This window comes from Brachyhypopomus gauderio, unplaced genomic scaffold (genome assembly GCF_052324685.1).
Source record: "Brachyhypopomus gauderio isolate BG-103 unplaced genomic scaffold, BGAUD_0.2 sc49, whole genome shotgun sequence".
Classification (NCBI taxonomy): domain Eukaryota; kingdom Metazoa; phylum Chordata; class Actinopteri; order Gymnotiformes; family Hypopomidae; genus Brachyhypopomus; species Brachyhypopomus gauderio.
In genome coordinates this window covers 520,443-524,926 of record NW_027506874.1, presented here as the reverse complement: position 1 = coordinate 524,926, position 4,484 = coordinate 520,443, and positions in this window count along the sequence as shown.

Sequence of the window (4,484 nt, the reverse complement as noted above, 5' to 3'; positions counted from 1 at the left end):
CATATACCATCATGTAATTTACACTGTAATATGTCTCTCCTGTGTTGTGCACGAGTAAAGATGGTAAAGATGCTCTTTTAGAACAGCAAGCACAGTGCTGCCACGGTAACTGTTGTACAGTACACGTTACAGTAATGGGTAACATACATAATATACAGTAAAGGGTAACATACATAACATACAGTAATGGGTAACATATGCAATATGTGTGTGTGTGTGTGTGTGTGTGTGTGTGTTCTAACTGCACAGGTAAATGAGGAGGACAAATTTCGATTGCAGTGAAAAATCACAGTTTCCAAATATGGCACATTTCACATTTCAGTAATGGGTAACATACGTAACATACAGTAATGGGTAACATACGTAACATACAGTAATGGGTAACATATGTAACATACAGTAATAAGTAAATTTCTCATCTTACACTCTCCAGATTAATCCATTTTAAACTTGCACTTTTATGGATCTCTGTCCCTCCCAGTTGGACACGCTGTGCACCCTGATTACTCTCATGCCTGACATTACTAGATACAGTTACAGATGCCCAACTAATTCTGATGTGTTGTCTGAACAAGGTCTCAGATGTCAGTCATTTAAGTCTCTCTAACAACTTCAGCATAGGCGATAAACCAGAGGACAGGAACATCTAGGAAAATATCTTCAGAAATGCATTCGATTACATTATATAACACTCCAAAAATAATTTTTAAAAAGTATAAAAATGAAACAACACACAACAGGAGGTTGAGCTGATTTGCACGGATTTAACAAAATGATATTAGTAGACCTAAAATGTAAAATACATACACTGAAGTTCATGAAATACATACATTTTCAATAAATTATTTTTTAATTGAAACTGAATTATTAATATCAATAAACAATTTCAAAATATCAATATATTTCAAATTATTTAAATCAATATTTCAAATTATTTAAAATAGTGTGTGCATAAACAAATAAGGAATCAGAACACAGCCAAAGTTTATAATGAGCTCCCCTCCTCCACAACAAGCCAGAAGATTATGAATTAGATCATGCACTGAGCACATGAAACAAGACATCAGCCAATCACTGCCTGCATGACACGAGCTCAGAGCCAATCACTGCTCGCATGAAACGAGCTCAGAGCCAATCACTGCCTGCGTGACATGAGCTCAGAGCCAGTAAGAGGTCAGGAGAGACCTATATGCGTAAATATCAGAGGGCATTTTCAAGGAAGGACACACTACTAAATTACACACACAGATAAGTGGAAATTTACCATGGGAATAAAAGGAGTAACCATGGGAATGCATGGATTTTTTTGTTTAATATTTGTTTAATATTACTTATTTATTGTTTTAAGGCTGTGCAAGGTTCTGCGCTGACTGACCACTCGCTGGTTTGAAAATGCAGCGTTCAGTGGGACTGTTTGTTTGTAATCGCACGCAAAGCCTGTCAGCAACATGGGGAGATGAAGAGTGAGAGTGAGGGACAGGATGGAGTGAGAGTGAGGGAGAGGACGGAGTGAGAGTAAGAGACAGGACAGAGTGAGTGAGGGACAGGACGGAGTGAGAGTGAGGGACAGGTTGGAGTGAGAGTGAGGGAGAGGACAGAGTGAGAGTGAGGGACAGGACGGAGTGAGAGTGAGGGAGAGGACAGAGTGAGAGTGAGGGACAGGACGGAGTGAGAGTGAGGGACAGGTTGGAGTGAGAGTGAGGGACAGGACAGAGTGAGAGTGAGGGACAGGACGGAGTGAGAGTGAGGGACAGGTTGGAGTGAGAGTGAGGGAGAGGACGAGTGAGGGTGAGGGACAGGACAGAGTGAGAGTGAGGGACAGGTTGGAGTGAGAGTGAGGGAGAGGACGAGTGAGAGTGAGGGACAGGACAGAGTGAGAGTGAGGGACAGGACAGAGTGAGAGTGAGGGACAGGATGGAGTGAGAGTGAGGGACAGATTGGAGTGAGAGTGAGGGACAGGACAGAGTGAGAGTGAGGGACAGAACGGAGTGAGAGGGAGGGAGAGGACAGAGTGAGAGTGAGGGACAGGACGGAGTGAGAGTGAGGGAGAGGACAGAGCAGATCCTGCTCCTGTTTCAGTGGGCTCTGTGGAAACAGCTGCAGATGAAGTAAACAACAGCATTGGGTTTCTGGTCCGATGGCTGTAGACGTGCTGAGCTCGTCCTCGACACCAGGACATCAGGATATCAGGACATCAGAACACCAGGACACAGGACATAAGGACATCAGGACACCAGGACACACGCTGCATAACTGAATGTGTCTCCTCCACTCTGCTTCCCAGGAAAAGAAATCAAACAGCCATCAGAGTTGTTCTTACGAGTTACTGGTGAAATGTAGAGTAGTGAAATGTCCAGTGGTGAGGTGTACAGTGGTGATATGTTCAGTGGTGAGGTATACAGTGGTGAGGTATACAGTAGTGAGGTATACAGTGGTGAGGTGTACAGTTGTGAGGTGTTCAGTAGTGAGGTGTACAGTGGTGATATGTTCAGTGGTGAGGTATACAGTGGTGAGGTGTACAGTAGTGAGGTATACAGTGGTAAGGTGTTCAGTGGTGAGGTGTACAGTGGTGAGGTGTACAGTAGTGAGGTATACAGTGGTGAGGTGTACAGTAGTGAGGTGTACAGTTGTGAGATGTACAGTGGTGAGGTCTACGGTAGTGAGGTGTACAGTAGTGAGGTGTACAGTGGTGAGGTGTAGGCTACAGTGGTGAGGTGTTCAGTAGTGAGGTGTACAGTGGTGAGGTGTACAGTGGTGAGGTGCTCAGTAGTGAGGTATACAGTAGTGAGGTGTACAGTGGTGAGGTGTACAGTAGTGAGGTGTACAGTAGTGAGGTGTACAGTGGTGAGGTGTACGGTAGTGAGGTGTACAGTGGTGAGGTGTACAGTAGTGAGGTGTACAGTGGTGAGGTGTAGGCTACAGTGGTGAAGTGTACAGTGATGAGGTTTTCAGTAGTGAGGTGTCCAGAAGTAAGGTGTACAATAATGAGGTGTACAGTAGTGAGGTGTACAGTGGTGAGGTGTACAGTAGTGAGGTGTCCAGAAGTAAGGTGTACAATAATGAGGTGTACAGTAGTGAGGTGTACAGTGGTGAGGTCTACGGTAGTGAGTTGTACAGTGGTGAGGTGTAGGCTACAGTAGTGAGGTGTACAGTGGTGAGGTGTTCAGTAGTGAGGTGTACAGTGGTGAGGTGTACAGTGGTGAGGTGCTCAGTAGTGAGGTTTACAGTAGTGAGGTGTACAGTAGTGAGGTGTACACTGGTGAGATGTTCAGTAGTGAGGTGTACAGTGGTGAGGTGTACAGTGGTGAAGTGTTCAGTAGTGAGGTGTACAGTAGTGAGGTGTACAGTGGTGAGGTGTCCAGTAGGGAGTTGCACAATGGTAAAGTGTGCACCACTTCAGACACCTTGAACTGGCAGAATTGACACTAAAATATTTAAGTTCAAGCTTTTCGCACTGGTGAACAGTCATGTTGGAAGAGGAAGGGGCTAGCTCCAAACTGTTCCCACAAAGTTGGGAAGTTCCACCTTAGCGCAACATGTTCGTTGACACAAAAAAGAAAACATCACCAGTCTTGTCTTTAACCTTTTACTAAAAGCAAATTAAAAATACAGAGCTCTCTGGAGAGAATACACAAAAGCCACACTACCCTACTCTGCAGCTTTGTGTGCAGGTCTCTGAAACAGACACTTTTCCTCCTGTACTTTATAGTATGATCTGGGTATAAGCCCCTACTTTTGCTACTCTGCGATGGAATCTCCTTATGTCTGAAAACTTGTCTGTCTATTTCTCTAAATAGATTACAGCCACTCTGTTCTCCAAAAACTGTCTGTTTCTTCACAATAGATGAGCTCATCCTAGTTCCCTAAATCATATAACAATTTTGACACAGATGACACAGATGTGAAACAGGTTTCATATCTTGGGGTTGTAATCCACCAACTTTCACAACTTGGGGTTACACAGAGGTTACAAACGTCAAACACACATACATTTCTTCTCTAGAAGTGAAAGCAATGTTTTCACTTCTTGGTTTGCAAATATCAAGTGCACCTATGGAGGCTATTTTGAAACATCCTGTTTTTTGCAAGCTTTCTTCTGCATGATCTTAGAATATGTAAAAGAGCAGACAAGCATATTCTAAGACACTTTTGATAATAAACAATTTGATTAACACTGTAATGTAGGCAAAATATAAAGGGATTTAAAAATAATTTCCAACAGTATAAAAACATTTTTACTGCAAGTAAAATTGCAGTATTTTGTGAGTGGTTAAGGCAGTGAAGGTGCATATCGTGGACTGTGTTTATGTTGTTACACTCAGTCAGACTGACTCAGTCAGGCTGGGCAGAAGTCACCCTGGTACCACATGTTATTGGAAGATGATGAACTCATCAGTCTGCAGCTCTTGAATAATTTCCAGCTCAGCTCACACTGTAAATCAAACCGCTCCTGATATACTGGTACCCATTTAATAACACTGGGT